The sequence below is a fragment of the Zea mays genome, chromosome 3 (genome assembly GCF_902167145.1).
Source record: "Zea mays cultivar B73 chromosome 3, Zm-B73-REFERENCE-NAM-5.0, whole genome shotgun sequence".
Taxonomy (NCBI): domain Eukaryota; kingdom Viridiplantae; phylum Streptophyta; class Magnoliopsida; order Poales; family Poaceae; genus Zea; species Zea mays.
Window position 1 is genome coordinate 94410813 of NC_050098.1, and position 17277 is coordinate 94428089.

The 17277-nt window shown below is 43.3% G+C and overlaps 2 long non-coding RNA genes across 2 annotated transcripts; both read right to left on the reverse strand.

The window, feature by feature from the left end:
* Positions 1-11261: 11261 nt before the first annotated feature.
* Positions 11262-13194, reverse strand: LOC103650402 (uncharacterized). Its single transcript, XR_564131.3, has 4 exons — positions 13080-13194; positions 12835-12997; positions 11953-12065; positions 11262-11655 (listed from the first exon to the last, which is right to left on the reverse strand). It is a non-coding gene; the product is annotated as an uncharacterized lncRNA (long non-coding RNA).
* A 536-nt stretch (positions 13195-13730) lies between these two features.
* Positions 13731-14094, reverse strand: LOC103650401 (uncharacterized). Its single transcript, XR_002268379.1, has 3 exons — positions 14053-14094; positions 13863-13971; positions 13731-13755 (listed from the first exon to the last, which is right to left on the reverse strand). It is a non-coding gene; the product is annotated as an uncharacterized lncRNA (long non-coding RNA).
* Between the last annotated feature and the right edge of the window lie 3183 nt (positions 14095-17277).

Here is a 17277-nt window from a genome sequence, read left to right on the forward strand (position 1 = left end):
TATAAATTCTTATCTTTGTACCCCAATGTCTGTTTAAAACATTTCAGTTTACATACTCTTGACCACCTTTGTTTCTTCATGATCCATGAGCGATCATTCCATTCCTCACATCCTTAATGATCTCATCATTTCCATATAACTTCCCTTGGTAACAATTTATTTTACTTCAACCATTCTATTGGAACCTTACCTACCTTACCCGTGATTGTTTTATTCATTTCGCCATTTTGTGAGTCTTGCCTTAACTCCATCCTTTCCTATGCTCTTTGTTATTATCACCTTTACCCTTGACACTTCTATATCTTGCATTGATGTTCATCTTATACCTACCCTTTAAAGTCTCCCCTCTCCCATCTCAATCTGAGAGTTGTATGGTTTACCTATTTTTCTTTTGGGCGTATCATCTTCTTTGTCCCTTGCGAGTTTTTAACTCCATCCTTTGCCCACTTTCGTTTTCTATTACCTTTACCTTTCTCATCTCTCGATCTTACCTTGGTGATTATGTTATGTCTGTTGTCTAAAATCTCCAACTTCATATTCCAATTTGAGAGCGGTGCCTTACTTACCTCACCCTTGGCTATATTCTCTTCTTTATCGCGTGTAAGCTTGGACGTGACTCCATTCTTTGTCGTACTCATACCACTGGCTCTTCAATGATTTCATCTTTTCTCTCATACCCTTGTCTGTTATCGCCTCTGACCCTTGGAATATTGACGTCTTCTACCTAAACGCTTACCTTGAACTTATCCTTTAAAAGCCTCCCCTTTCTTTCAACCCAGTTTGAGAGTTGCGAGGTACCTACCTCTACCTTGATTTCTTTTCACTTCTTGTCGCCTTACAAGTTTAGTGTTAATTCTATCCTCTGCGGTGTTTTTATTTGCTATCACCCTCACCTTGTCGTCCGTCGATCTTGCCTTGATACTCATCTTTATTCCTACTCTTTAAAAAATCCCCTCTCTTTCACCTCAATTTGAGAGTGGGAATTTACCCATTTGGCCCTTGGACGCACCCTCTCCTTTTTCATTTGCAGGTCCTGTCTTAACTCCATTCTTTATAGTACTTCTATCCTTTGTTCTTATGCCCATTTACCTCCCCTCTTCCATTCTTGTCTGTTATCACCTTAACCCATGTCATCCCTTGATCTTTACCTTGATGCTTATCATATTCCTACCTTTTTTAAATATCATCTTTTCCATCTCGATTTGAGAATGGTGTTTTACCTATCCTGACCTTGGTTGCATTCTCTCCCTGTCGGTTACAATCCTTGCTTAAACTCCATCCTTTATTGTGCTTGTGTCCCTATCCTACACGTCTTGTTCTCCTCGTCCTTCGACAACCTTAGAGAGTAGTTATTCCCTTTTCAAGAAGGACCACATTTAATTAAAAGGAACGTATAGCAACGAGATGTTTGTTGTTGTATGCTTGTGTTGTTTGTCCTTGTGTGATGACTGATTTGCTTCTTTGTGATGAGTGTTGATGTGTTGTGGCCCTTGGTCCGCAATGACATCAGTTCACTAGATGAGTGCCATATAGTTGGGTAGTTGGGTTCTCTTTTCCTGCTCTCTCCCTTTAAACCGTCTACGCTTACCTCTTTTCTCTCTTCCCTTTTCCTCTTGTACCTTCTCAGTTGGCAGAGTCTGAGTTGAGTCGAAGAATATATGTGCCAACCTTGTTTTCTTGCTAGTCTTCCCTTGAAACACAATATCATCAACCTATCCTTGTCAAAATACAACACCATCCTTGTTTCACACTCGTTGTCTTTTCCCTTCTATTATGAATGTCTAAATGTCCTTGTTTCATATTTGCCCTTTGTATATATCATGAACCTTGTGAAACCTTGTCTCACTCTCCTTTTTCCCTTACCTAGATGATGAATCCCAATGAAGATAATGTGGATGAAGTCAACGACAAGATTCCAACCCCGACATTGGTGAAAAGGAAGGATGAGTCACATAGATATCTACTGAATGGAATGAAGAACAACAAGAGGACCAGAAAAATGTTTGGGTACAAGATTAAACCGCCTCAACCGCAAGTGGAAGAACCAAAGCTCGTGAATACCCAAACAGGAGAATCAAATCAAGCTAAGTTGTTCAGCATGCAGGCAACCGATCAACCATCATCTGCTGGCAATCAAGAAAAGTTGACTCGCAGAGAGGTCAAAGTAAGAGGTGCTTGTTTCTACTGCAAAGAAGAAGGGCACTTCATTTGCCAATGCCCCAAGAAGCGTCTAGACCGGCTCGCGAAGAAGGCCTTCAAGCAAAACTCAACCAGTGATAATCTAGAAGAAATTGTCTTCACAAGCTCAAAGTACAAATTAATTCAAACAAGCGATGAGAGTGGCAGGTTGCTAGACATAAGAGTTGAGCCGAGAGAGTGATCAGTCTCTTTTAGTGGGTAGATCTGTTTGTAAGGTCTTGTGAACAACCGATGAACCAACCTTGTTTTTCTTGCTAGCTTCTTCTTGAATCTCGAGGCGAGATTCCTGTTAAGGGGGTTAGATTTGTAACACCCTGAATTTGGGGGTATAAAATTTCTTTTCTAATGTCCACCAAATTCAGGTGTTACCCTCTTCTTCATTTGCTTTTCTTCTCTCTTTGTTGTTTCTAAATAATGGATATTGAGTTTTTGGCGTAGTAAAATAAAATTCTGGAGAAACTTTCATTGTTGCATTCATTTCGTTGCATAGCGTTTACGAGTGCAAAGGTTATTCAAACTAAATCGAATTATCTTGATCTTGTTTCCGAAATTTTTTCGGGAACCTTAAAAACGTTTCCTCGAGTATTAATTATGAATTTCAGTCTCTTTAATATTAATTAAATACCTAAAATTTAGTATTTGCGAAAACTACAAAATCTTGGAAACGCGATAATATATATATTTCCTCATTTCGTCGAACCTGTTCCAGATCTCGTACCCTCTTTTTCGCGAGATCACTGAACCGCGTCTTCTCACGAACAGCATGCTGCCCGCGTCGGCTATCCTCGTTAATTTGGGTCGCAGACCAGCTCTGACCATCTTTGTCTAATTTTATCTAACCCGCTTAAGTCAGTATGTCTTACACTGTCTCACGCAATTGTCTTTTTCGCTCGGTCACGGTCACCTTATTTTGCCTCACCCCGTCGCGCAACGGCCCGCGCGTCGTGCGTGCAACCGCCTTGCCGCACCCCTCCTCTATATATACGCACACATCCCTCCTTGTAACCCCTCGTCTTCCCCCAGATCCAAATTGCGCAGGAGCAGGCACCCTGGCGGTTATCAGGCATCGGTGAGTCCCCTCCATGTCCTTCCTCCCCTACTCTTACCCCTCGCACGATCTTAGGCCATGGCGCGCGGCGTCCCCAGGCGCGACTTCCCTTCCCCTGTTCTCGGCCGACGGCGAGAGCTTCCCTGCGCGTCCATGGTGTGTGCACTCCGCAGCAGCGTGTGGCAGCCCGCGCCTAGCCGGCTAGCCCCGACTCCCTCTTCCCATGGTCCCCTACTCCATGGCCGGCGTGCCCCTGCACCGCTCGCTCCACCCCCCGCTGACGCGAATCCTTCCCCTCTCTCTTTCCTCCCATGGCAGCCAGTCCAATGCACGTCGAGTTCTCCTGCGAATCGAGCTTTCCTCTAATGGCGTCGATGCTACTTCATAGATCTGCTCCTTGGGCGCGGCCAAGCTTGCCCCTGCAGTGCGCGGCCTTGCGCGGCTCGCGGCATGCAGCAGCGCGGCACGCAGCGAGTGCAGCCCTCGGCTCGCGGCCAACGCGGCGCGCAGTCGCCCGAGCTTGTCCTTGCCCATGCGTTCTTCCGGTGCGGAGCCCGCTCCAGCGCCCCCTCCCTGCACGAGCTCGCTTTTGCTCCATAGCCATGGTCGATCCCCTCTCCTTCTCCCCCATGCCGTTCTCTGCTTTTTCTCAAGGAAGAAGAACTCGTTCGTGCAACCAGGGAAGGGAAAAAGGAAACGGCCCTTGGGGCCCACTCTGCATGCGATTTCCACATTGCCGTGCGTTTGGAAAAAAGACCAACTGCCACATGCACTGCATGCGACCAAAGCTGTTGCATGCGGCACGATTGTACCATCCCATGATCTCTATGACCCCTCATGTGGCAACCCATGGGCCAATCAAATCGCGCCACATTATTTTTTTAATCCACGACTTATAAAATATGCGTTATCCTTTTTACGTCCAATTTATTCCATTCTAGTCGTGTTAGTTTCCTAATAAAGTCGTGTACACGTTACAAATATAATTTTGTCGTAGCACATGTTTCAGTTAATTAATTAATTAATGGTTTGTCTGATGGTTATTAAAATATCAATTTAATTTGTAGTTGTAAGTTGCACTTTTAAAAATATACGTTAACGTCATTAATACCAACGCAAATGTTTTGATTCAATACTTGCTTAGTATAATCGGGACGTGTGTTTATTAGTTCTCATATGTCACGTCATTTATAATCTGTGAATTGTTATTTATTATATTATGCGTCGTAAACCTTTACGTCTCGTTTTAGTCGTGTCAACTTCGTGATAACGTCGATTTTTTATTACTAATGTTATCTAGTCATGTCACAAGTTTAATTGATTAATTAATTATTTATCCTTTCGGTAATCTATAGTAGTTATTAAAAACGACATTCTAATTAAAACTAGTTTATAGTTTTTAACTCACGCTTTTATAAATATAAATGTTAACTAGATTAATATCAACTTAAACACTTTTCATTTAATATTGGTTTATTATAAACACGTTATTTGTTAGCGATTTTCACGCATCGTCGCACTATTTGTGCGCTGTTCGCGCGTGATGTTCTTGTGGCGCACGTGTTGTTCCCGCAAGTCGTTGCGCGTCGTTCGCGTGTCATTTGTGCTTCGTCGTCGTTCCTTCGCGTGTTCGTGTCGCGCGTATCTCGCGTGTCGATCACGTGTGTCGCACGACGTCTGCACGTGATAATAAATTGCTTTCGCTTATAGACACTCATGCTAATAACATTAATTCGCCAGGTCGCATATTTTAGATAGTTAACTTAAGGGTTGCTCGACTAATAATTATTAGATTAATATTCCAATTAGATTAAATACGTAGTGTTCAACTTGCGTTTTTATAATAAACATTAACATGGCTAATATTAACTTAACTACTTATTTAATAATTGTTTAGTATAAACGTGACACCTATTTAGTCTTTCTCGCCTGTCGCGGGAGTTGTTCCGCACGTGGTGTCGTGCTGGTTCGCGCGTCGTTCGCGCCGGTCGCCCGCACTGTCTTCGTGTGTCGTCAGCGTGCTGTGTCGCGCGTGTCCGCGTGTCGTTCTCATCCTGTCATGCTGTTTCGTGCATCGTACATTCACCTCGCTTAGAATCTCACGTTTTAATTAAATTACTTATTTAACTGACATTTGTTAGTGCAGCAGATTAATCGAACTAAATATTAGATATAATTCATATTTGATATTGTCGAATTAAATGACCTGACTATTACTTGCGTAGTTAAACGTTATAACTTCTCGACCGTAGCTTTGACCGTCGCGTTTCTTATCCCCGCGTAACCGTAGAAGCGCTCTCTATTTTTATATTGCTCGTTTTGGTAATATTTTATCTTGTATGGTGTAATGTTCTTATGCAAGTATATGTTTGCTTGTGCCTGTTTGTATTCGTTGCGCGACACGAATAGATTGTGATCTGTTCCCGAGCTTCGAGGAATCGACGATCAAGATTTGGTGAACCACTGGTTCTGAGATCAAGCTCTTCAAATTCTACGAGATTGAAGACCCTGAGCATCTGTTTGGTGAAGGCAAGTGTCCTCTGACCTATTATATCCTACATAATTATAATCCATTGTCTCGCATTACATTATGAAAACCTAAGGATTGACTAGTCTGTATTTACATCATCCTTGTTTACCTTTTGGGTTACCATGGTTAGTTTTATGCTATTGCTTTTACTTTAATCAATGAACATGATGTGATTACTTATGATACGACGATGTTATCCCAATGGTGGTCCTGTGATACTTTAGGGGACTCAGGCTGTTTCCTGAGTGCCTCTCCGTAAGGACCTGTTCAGGGAGCGACACCCTGGGAAAACAGTGCAACCATGAGGGTGATATGGGATGCCCTTGGCCAAGTAATTAGGGAAGTCTTATGTTGGGTGCTGGTTTTTGGTCATTGGGAAACAGAGGCATCTGTTATGGCTCCTATATTCTCGCTCAGGGATCTGGGTACGGGCATCGTCCCACAGCTTTTTCCTGAGGGCAGAGGTATAGGTTTTGGGACGTCAGATGGACTTTATGCAATGGTCATTTCCAACATTCGCATAGTGAGGACCCTAGGGAAAAGCCACGTAGTGAGACCCTGCCAGTTCACCTTGGAAGTGATCAATGGGGAGTCGCGATCCTCGGGCATAAAGGGAATCACGACTCATGGGTAAAGTGTGCAACCTCTGCAGAGTGTTATGAAACTGGTATATCAGCCGTGCTCACGGTTATGAGCGGCCTTGGAATCCTCTTTGATTAGAGATACAGACGACATAAGATTCAATGGTTCTATTTATGGTTTTGGTTCGATGATGATAATGATGTTCCTCGGCGATGAAATGATTCACGGGTTGGTTATTGCTAAAACTTGGCTCCCACTAATAATAAATACTTGACCAACTAAAAGCAACTGCTTCAACCTTAACTCCACATAAAGCTAGTCCACCTCAGCCAAACGGGACACTTGCTGAGTACGTTGATGTGTACTCACCCTTGCTTTCACAAAACACTAGGTTGCCTTTGGTGCAATCTATGCTCAGGTAAAGAAGAAGGTGTCGAGGCGGACCTCCAGGAGTTCCAGGACTTCGACGAGTTCAAGGCTTAGGCTAGCGACCTCCCCCAGTCAGCTGCCTGTGGTGGGTTTATTTATGTTGGCTACGTTTCTATTATGTGCACTTTGATTTTTATTATGTAAATGACTCTAGTCTTTAATATTATTACTTACTCTTTATTGTTATTCGAAGCATTGTGCTATGATGAGTCATTTATGTAATCGCTATGTACGTGAGTTCTGATCTTGGCACGTACATGGTTCGCATTCGGTTTACCTTCAAAACCGGGTGTGACACTATAAAGCCGACCGAGGCCTCGACCGTACGCCCCCGCTCGCTCTCAACCTCGCCGGAGCGCAAGTTCACCGGCGATCACTCTGCGCAAGACGTGCCAGCGACCGCCCGAGACCCGACCACCATAGACCGACCACCCTAGCCATTCCCCGCCCCGTCTGACACTCGAGATAGCCTGTGCGTGTCTCGGTGAAGCTTCCAGAGCCAGGAATCGAACTCTACCTCACCGCAGACACCGGATCGACGTCACTGGACATCACCCGACCGTCGGCGTACGTAGACCAAGCTCCACGGTGAGTCTTTCTTCGATTCCTTGCACGGGTAGTTTTCTTAGCACCCCGTGAAGCTCCCTGTGCCCTTGGATTGAACTCTACCGTCGTGAGCAGGCCGGAGCACACACCGCCGATGAGCCTGCCCGCCTGCGCACGTGGCCCGACCGATTCCGGCCATCACCGTCAACGAGCCGTACCTCGACGTGACCGCAAGGACTTACCAGAGCTAACCCCACCCTTCGCCGGACCTCCCTCACCGCCGGTAAGCCACACCGCCCTGTTTACTTCCGCGGTTACTGTTTCAAAGGGGGGAGGGATCTCGGGGAGAAAGAAGAAGCTGGGGGGGTTTTGAATAGTCAGAGACTCAGGTGAATAGTTCCGCAGGGGCATAAGTTAAAGAATTGGTTTAGGAAAAGCCCAGGGTTCTCGGTGTAAACTGGTTTTTCATAAAACCTTTAAACATTATTCATCTAAATGTAAATAGAACTTGTAAAATTCATAACTTCAGTTTTATTCAACTAAATTTGTTCAAACCAATTTTGCTAGGTTTTAAATAATATGAACTGCTTAGAAAAAATACAAAACACCCTAAGTATTGCAGAAGATTTTAAAGTTCAGATTTAGTTAGTAAACTGACCAAAGGATAAATAAAGAAGGAAAAATAGCTACACTTTTAGACTGGGGTTAAGAAAAAATAGAGAGGTACTTAACCACTCCCTAGCCTGTTTAAAAATAATACACCCCTCAGTACACTAAACTAAGGAAGGGTTTTTCATTTAAACTCATTTTGGCTCAAGGTTAAAGAAAATAGAAAAGGGAGTTTAAAATAAGAACCAGGGGGCAACCACATTTTTGCTAGCTTACTTATTTCACATAGTTAACTAGAAAATTTTGTTTGACCCTCTGTTAATACAAAAGAAATGCACTACCTTTTATTTTATGAAAACAATGAAAACTTAGAAAAAACCATAGAAAAATAATCCTGAGGAGAACCCACCCCAAACCTTGGGATAACTAATAATATGTTATTATGAATCTAGGAAAAATATAAATTATGTTGTTTGACAGTTTTCAAATAACAAGTTAGTTATAAGTACCTTTTTGGCATTAAACTTTAGAAAATCACAACTAAATATCCAGTAGGCCTTTTTCTGTGATTTTTAACACAAAGACCTATTATTCCCTAGGAATCTTGGCAAAACTAAATGTTGACCCCAAAAACCCACAGAAATTAGAGCTATAGTATAAAGTGTCCTTTTTCCCTTATTTTTGTTAATTTTGTGCAAGGAGCATCTGAATTAATTTCAACCTCAAATTTTTAGAATAACCCACAGAGGTCAATTTTTACCCACTGTAATTTTTATAACATTTTTGGAAGATGTTAACTTGCCATGATGGTGTAAAGGCACTCACTAAGAAGCATAATTGAAATTAAAATAAGAGATTTGGAAAGAATAGTGGGGTGCAACCTTAAATCTTCCAAGAGCCAAAACAAACCTCTAAAGGATGACTGAAATTTTAAATTTATTTCAAATCCCAAAAATGAAGGTATAAAACCTTAAGGATAACCAAAGGAAACCCTAGTGTACCACTAAGTTTAGTAATGTTTTACTATGCATCGCCTTTACAAATTGCCATTTCATTAATATGCATACATCTTATTCATTGCATTCGATAGACTGTAATCTCGCTGACGGGGAGTACATCCTCATTCTGAAGCAAGCAGTTGCTCAGGAGGTAGCCCGGGAGCCAGCACTAGAGCCTGCCATCGAGGATCTGCTTGCCCCAGCTTTGGAAGGCAAGCCCCGGTCTTATGCATAACCTATATATATGCTATTTTACTGCACTTAATGTTTGTAGGCTTGTACTGTGCACTTAAGTGTAGGAGTTGACTGAAACCCTAGTTGCATGAACTCAGGATTTCCTTTTGAGATGAATACTAGTATGCTAGGTCGAGTAGCTGCTTTACTAATTACGAATCTCGGTAGAAGTCGAGTGATTTTTCTAGCACTCGCGCGAGGTCAGGAATTGGTTGTATCCATTTTTATATCGTAATGATGATGGTCTAGGGACAACGATCCATGGGGATGCGTTGTCTACGAGACGAAAGTTGGAATAAGGATTAAGGTGTGGTACCGTGTGTCAAGCGTTTGAACGTACTAAGCACATGCCGAGAAATATGGTAAATCGGTAAGCCTAGTACCTGAGTGAACCTGCCCGCAGACTTTATCCCTCATGTGACCTGAGACGTGGTCTCCCATTCCGGTTATGGTGGGTACAAGTGCGGTCACTACACGACGGCAGTCGGGGTCAGTGAGGCATTGTACGCCAAGGCGGTGAGCCCTGATTTGTTGCCAGGGAATCAATGGGGGCGGTTGATGTGTGTGGGGACGAAGTGTCTCACCACGTCGTGTGTTTAGGTTTACCTTGCAAGGTTTAAAAACTCGATTCGAATCGTCTGCTTATCGCAGCTAATGAGACTGCTTGATTCATGCTGCTACATTGGGTAACAAGTGGAATGAGATGACTTGGCAAAAGATGTTGATTGCTAAATGTTTGATACCATGTATGATTAGATAGATACACATTTAGTCTTAAGAGAGTCACACTAAAACTTGAAAAGCTAAACTTGATTTTAGACTTAGCTAGTGCTTTTGACAAACCAAACCCCTCAGCCAAACAGCTGCATGTCTAGAGGTAGAGGAGTAGACTCCTCACACCGGGTAAGTCTAGCTGAGTATTAGTATACTCAGCCTTGCTTGTGGCATAATTTCTTACAGGTTCTCTGGAGGACATGGTTGCTGGAGTGACTTGGCCATCCATCTTGCCACCGGGTTGGATAGTCGAGTTGGATCCTACCTCGGCAGAGGAGGAGCATGAGGAGTGATGGGACAAGTTTCCCCATCCCTCCGTTTATTTACCGTTAGTTATATTCCGCTGCATTCCGAACAATGATCACTACTTTTGATAAACTCCGATGATGTTTTAATAAATTAAATACTCCTTAATGTATAGTTTTATGCTTTATTGTATTTGCTCTGTGCCTCACCTTTGAGTGAGTACGTGGTACTTGATCCTGTTAGTGGCCTCGTCGGACTAGATCCGAGGGACTGACGTTTTATTCCTATTTAAGTGTGGTCTAGCCTTTAAGGTGGGACTTAGGCACTTAAGTTGGAATAATTCAGGCGGTTCCACCACAGCTGGTATCGGAGCTTGTATCACCACAGAGGAATCAATAAACCGTAAGTACCATCCTTTTCAAAAAGTAAAACTTGTTAGAAACCAATAGTGGATAGATCGGTAAGGCAATAGGGATGTACCTAGAGCGTGAAGCCTCAGGATACTAGATGGGTAGCTAGGTAGCTATTTGAATGTGCCCTCACTACAAGAAACTGGTTAAAGAACGTGGGTGACAAACCGTCGAACTTAATGTAATAAGCCGTCGAACTTACCGTAAGAACGTGGGTGTACCGACGAATATAGCCGACGGCGATTTTTGGACGAACTTAGAGAAGTAAGTTCGACGGCCCCCACGTTCTTAACTTTAAGAACGTGGGTACCGTCGAACTTAACATTAAGAACGTGGGTACCGTCGAACTTAACATTAAGAACGTGCGTTTTTAAGTTCGACGGGGACCGTCGAATTTAGAGAAGTAAGTTCGACGGTACCCACGTTCTTACTGTTAAGTTCGACGGGGACGCGTGGCCGTCGAACTTATGTGGCCTGCGTGGGTCTGCGTGGGCTGCACATTAAGTTCGACGGTACCCACGTTCTTAACTTTAAGAACGTGGGTACCCACGTTCTTATCCCTTTTCTAGAAAAAAAATAAAAATTACAGAAATGAAAAATTAGACAAACATAAAATCACACGCAACACAGAATATCACATATAATATAGAAATATAGAGTATTTATTAGTCAACTGGTTGATGGTACAGGGAATCACATAATCTGGCACATACATGGGTGCTCAAATAAGGGGGTTGCTCTAGAAATTTAGTTCAAAGTTGAACTAAATCCTAAGGATTTGGATTCCATCCCCCTTATCCAAACAGAATCTAAGAATAGAGACCTACTAAAAGTCAGAATGACATTGATTTCATGAACATTTCTTTATAGGAGAACAAAAAGATACAGACTCTACTTGTAAAGAGGCATGAGAATTCAATAATGTCAAGGCCAACACAAGCTTCAGCCATCCATCAAGCAGAAGCTTCAATACGAGTCCTGGCTCCACATCCATCTGGAGCAACCAAGTTTCTGCCAAAGTTCAACTGCCTGCCTTAGAGAACTTCCCTGCTGAAAAAAGATATGCACACAAAAAGAGTTAGGAACAAAGGTATGTAGGGTGTGTTGGGAAATAACATAAGCTGTTCAATCTCCAATGAGGATAAAACAGAAGTCTACCTAACGTGAAGTTGCAACAACCCCTTAAGCTATTAGAAAAGTGAAGAGAAGTATGTTCGCATGCAGTTTATACCATATTCATATATTTATTGATGTATGATTCACTAAAAATGTATTTTTAGTTGTTACAGTGCTGAAGTACTAACAGAGATCACCAAATCAAAGTCACAGAAAGGAAATGTGATTTACCATGTTAGCGGAACAATTCTATGATTTCTGGCAGCATATCAATCATTTCCTTGCAGAGGATGTGAAAGACGCCAATTAAGATGTGTACGCCCACTTCTGTTATGATATAAAACCTACCAAGCCAATAGTCAATGAGAGGACCAGCTAAACATAAAAACAAAGCAAACACTCGTGGTTCTGCCCAAAGCCATAAATGGAAATAATATCATACATCAGTTACAATAACTCCCTCTTCAAGGGCCACATTAGTCAGTTATGCACATCAAGGCAAGAACCATACATATGGATAATGAATACAAGTATGCCAATAGTATTTTTAAACCATGCCCATTTCATGTAACCACTAGCCAAGCTACCCAAAGAAAAGGTTTGGACAGTATGGTGATCCTGGGAGCATGGGCCTCATGGCTTCACAGGAAAACAGGAATTTTTGACAGTTGCGGCCCTTCCCTAGTAAAGGCACAGCAACAGCATTCCTTCAAAGAGAAACTAAGGCTGAGTCTTAGTGCTTCACTGATGCTCAAAAACTTCAGGAGCTATTTTTTTGTCATGTAGAGGCTAGAAAGGTCGCGACTTTCTTCCTTGTAAAAAGGGTTTGAGTGCTGTGTAGTATTTTTTTCCTTGCAACCTTCTGTTGTCTCATAGTTGAGGCATAAAGGTTACCAGTTGCCTTGTATAGGTTTATATCCCTTTTCTCTCTCTCTATAATATAAAGATACACAACTCTCCTACGTGTTTGAGAAAAAAATAACTACATCAATAAGATGTATTGCATTTCTACTGATTTCAGTTGTTAACCAACAAAACAATCCAAACATACCTTTTCCAGTACGACATAACATAAGCCACATAAGAAACTAAAAGGACAAATAAGCAACTCACAACTTTCTGATCGCTTCCTCCTATGCAGAGGTATTTGTCATTAGGGGCCACAGCAACCTGGAATTTATACAATGAAAATCAATATCAGAAGAGGTAAGCTGAAGGGTACTTTCTGATCGCTTCCTCCTGTGCAGAGGTATTTGTCATTAGGGGCCACAGCAACCTGGAATTTATACAATGAAAATCAATATCAGAAGAGGTAAGCTGAAGGGTGCCACAGGTAGAATATCACAATATAGGCTCACCGCATTAGCACATCGAGTATGGGCAACGATATGTCTGACACAAGGTTGACCTAAAGTAACGTCCCACATTCCAACACTAAAAGCATAGTAAATTAGTTAAGCATTTTTCATAACTTAAATGCAGATTGATTGATGACAGAATGTGTACATCATTGGGCTAGTTACTCACCTGCTATCACCACTTACAGTAACAAGTACAGGTTCGTTATGCAGCCACTGTGTGGCATTTACCCCCTGATCACCCTCGTCAACATGACTGGAACAGACAACAGAGAAGATACTCGAAGTTTATACAGAGTTGGATAACAAAAGAAAAGAATGTTGTGTTGGAAGACAATGAACAGAGTACTATTCAGATTTATACCCACAATCCGCAAACCATATGATAGGAAACAATGAACACAGGACAACTGGTGTGTGTTGTTCCCAGGGTTTCTAAACCCCCTTTCTCTTAATATAAGGGTACACAGGTTTCCTGTGTGTTCGAAAAAAAACAGTGAAGCGAACATACTTCTAGGCTGATGCTCAAATGAAGATCGAGCACTGTGAAGCTCCTGGTTACTACCAAATGCTATTTAGTTCAGGGGGGAGTTAGAGAAGCCTTTATTTGTGTGAACAATGTAAAATGTTGAATAAGAATGGTTTTTACATCTTCCCTAGTGCTGAATAGGAAATTCTGTTAAAAACATCCAAGGGTGGATTTATCAGAAGGAATATACTACAGTTTTTTCGCCACGACAAATCATATTTTGCGATACACTATACTTAACAGAGTCCACATACCTCTGGCTTCAGATCACGGTGAACAACACCCTGAAGATGGCAAAAGGCAACTACTTTTAATATCTGTTCAACAATAATTTTTGCATCCCCTTCATTGTATCTTCCACCTCTGCAAAAAATAGACAGTACTGTAACAAAGCTACACCTTGTAGTGGTGTTCGCAAAATGATTTCTCAAGAAAATGTAATACCTGGACAAGATTCTATCCAATAGTTCTCCACCTTCACAAAGCCTGATCAATAGAGGTGAAGGAAAATATCAGTTATCATGTAACTTCCCATTAATCTAGCTAGAAAGAGACGGACTATAGTAACAGTTAGCAAGTCTTTCCATATATAATGTTAATGTGTTGCAAGAGAACATCAACCCTAAGGTAGACAATGTGACTTTTGAGCACTATCATACATGCTATTTCAAGATAAACAACACATGCAATATTCACAATTTTTACATAGATCAATATTATGCAAAGGCAAGGAAGAAAACGTACTCCATGATTATGTAGACATTAAGGGCGTCCTCACAAGCATCATAAAACTTGACAAGATTGGAATGTCCAGATAACGCCTTCAAAATTTTCACCTCTTTGCGCACATCCTCAATAGATATTGTCGTTGTCATCTGCAAGAGAAAAACAAAGGAATGAGGTGAATTTTGCAAACTAAATATAAAATCTAGATCAAGATATATTTTTCCCTGGTGCAGTGAGCTAGGTGCTAGGAAAGTGAATTTAGCGCTAACTGATGGGTTGTCTAAGAGAAACCTTAATCTTAATTGAAAGGATCCCTTGAGCATCTGTTAGCTTCTAGCCTCAAAAAGTATATACCATATATGTCTGTATGTTGTAACAAGGAATAAAATTGCACGCAATTCAAATAAAGAACTATATAGAAGGAAGAAACAGAATAGATTCAATAAATACATCTCCTGCTCAAATAATTTCAGTAGCACAAACGAAAATTACAGCAGGCCAAAATAGTCATTAATTAATTAATGTTGTATCGCTCAAAAAACGACAATATACATGCATGAAAACATCAATGCACCCATGCACGTAGAATTCTTCTATGTCGCCTATCGTACACTAGGTTTTCTCGACAACTTGCTGCACAGACATTTTAGATGCCAAGTAAAACTGAGATCCAAATTAAATCATTCAACAATTAGAACAATGTCAGTGGAAAGCAGTCCCCAATATCAACATGTCCTCAGCTTTGGCACCAAGAATCTAAGAGACATTTCTTTAGTTCCTACACTTTTCCCTGTTTCTTCTACTTATGATCATATAATAAAATGATGCAGAATGGACCAAGGGATACCTAAACTCATGGAAGGAACAACAATATGATGGAGATACACGGGAACAGGTTCTCTGAGGTCTCACAAGGAACTCTGTCGCTGCCAAGCTAGTGATCTACAGCTGCATAAACTACTATGCCATGATAGCTTACAGAAAGAACAAAAAAGCAAGAAACAGGTGATAGATGGATGAACAGTTGAACACTCAGATCATGAAAATGGGCACATTATTAAATGTGGCATTACTGAAACAAGATCTCTACAATGTACTTCTAACCCTGCGGGGAAATGCCAATGCCAATGCCAATACCATCGGAAAAAAAAACTGATCACCCTGCAAGTCAGCCAAGAAGCAAATCATGAACTTATGATTGCAACACCTGTGGAGATGACCTTGACAGCCATGACCTGGCCTCTCATGTCTCCCTTGCAGGGGCACGCGAGGCAGGTGTGGCCGAAATGGCCGCGGCCCACCTCCTTCCCCAGCTCGTACTTGGCGGCGAAGTGGCGGTCGTAGCCGAAGCTCTTGTCAAGCTCCCGCTCCACCTCCCCAGCGCCGCTGGCCCCTTGCTCCGGGATCGGGACCTCGACAGGCGGCCTGGGAACCTGCGACGCGGAGGGCGGCGAGCGATGGTCGAGCCGGCGCGCGAGGGACGCCTTGATGTGCTTGGCCGGGGAAGGCGGCGCGAAGGGGCGGCGGAAGAACCGGCGCGGCGTGGACACCGAGGTCGCGGGCGACGGCGCGATGCCGTCGGGGAGGTCGAGTGGGCTCCCCGTCCAGGGGCTACCCGCCGTCGACAACCGCTCCGGAGTCGCCCCGGCCCTGCCCCCGCGCGGCTTCCCGGCCGGCGACGGCCGCGCGCTCCGCCTCCCTTCGCCTCCTTGCCCTCCCCCTACTGACCCCGCATCCTCCGGCCCGCCTGCCGCTGAGACCATGATGGTGGTCGCCTCCATGCCACCGTCGTCCGCGTCGACGCCGTGCACGTTCCTCGCGTAGCACTGCCCCATGGCGGCTCGGCCTGGCGCTAGGTTAGAGGAGCGCGTGTGTGGGCGGGATGAGACAGGGGGTGAGAGAGAGAGCGCTGCGTGTGGGATTTTTGGATTTAGGTCTAGGATTAAGTTCGACGGTATGCACCAGCCCGACGTACTTAAGTTAAGAACGTGGGTACCCACGTTTCTAACACGTTAAGTTCGACGGTTTTTTTAGGGCCCACGAACTTAACTTAAGAACATGGGTACCCACGTTCTTAACATAACCCATGAACTTAACTCAAGTAAGAACGTGGGTACTCACGTTCTTAATTTTACCCACGAACATTTATCAGTTTCTTGTAGTGCCTACAGGCTACTATATGGGATGGGGATTTCTCTATTCCCTATAGGTTGATGTGAGGTCGTTTAGGACGAGCATGCATGCATCATTTTATTCAAACTACTTGGTAAGTGGTCAAGAACTTTAAAAGCTATGAGGCATGATAATAAAAGATTAAGTATACTCCAAGACCTCAACATAACCTTAGAAAAGCCAAGCACTGATTCCCTTTATTTTTGTAATTCTTTTTCTTTTTCACTTACGCTTACCCTTACACATATGACTTCTCACGAATCCTCGGAAGGAGGGAACGCACATTCCCACACGGACGGACTTGCACGAGAGGGTTTTCCCCGCATTTTGTGGGAGGTGCTGCAGGGAGCCGGTTATACGACGCCTCCCTAGTACACGGTGCAGTTGTTCGAGGAGCACCGGGTACCCCGCTGTAGGGTGAGGATGACCTTGGAGCCTCATCCCTTGTAGCCGGGCTGGCGTTCGTTGGACTCCGAGTCTTTCGGATACCGGGCTGAAGACACTATTGAGACTATTGCTCTCCACGGGCTGACGACCTTTTGTGGTTTTCACCCCTTGGAGCTGTCCACTCATCCCATTGGCTTGTTCCCCGCTGAAAAGGAGGACGACCCAATGTGGAAGGATCGAGTGGAGCATGCCAAGGATGTGTGGGCTCTTTACCCAGGGTAGACTGCTCACCTGACGGTGCGATGCATGAATGCCATGTACCGTCTGCAAGCGATGCGAGGTGAGGCAATGTCTCAGCTGATGGGTCTGGTGGAGGCTACCAAG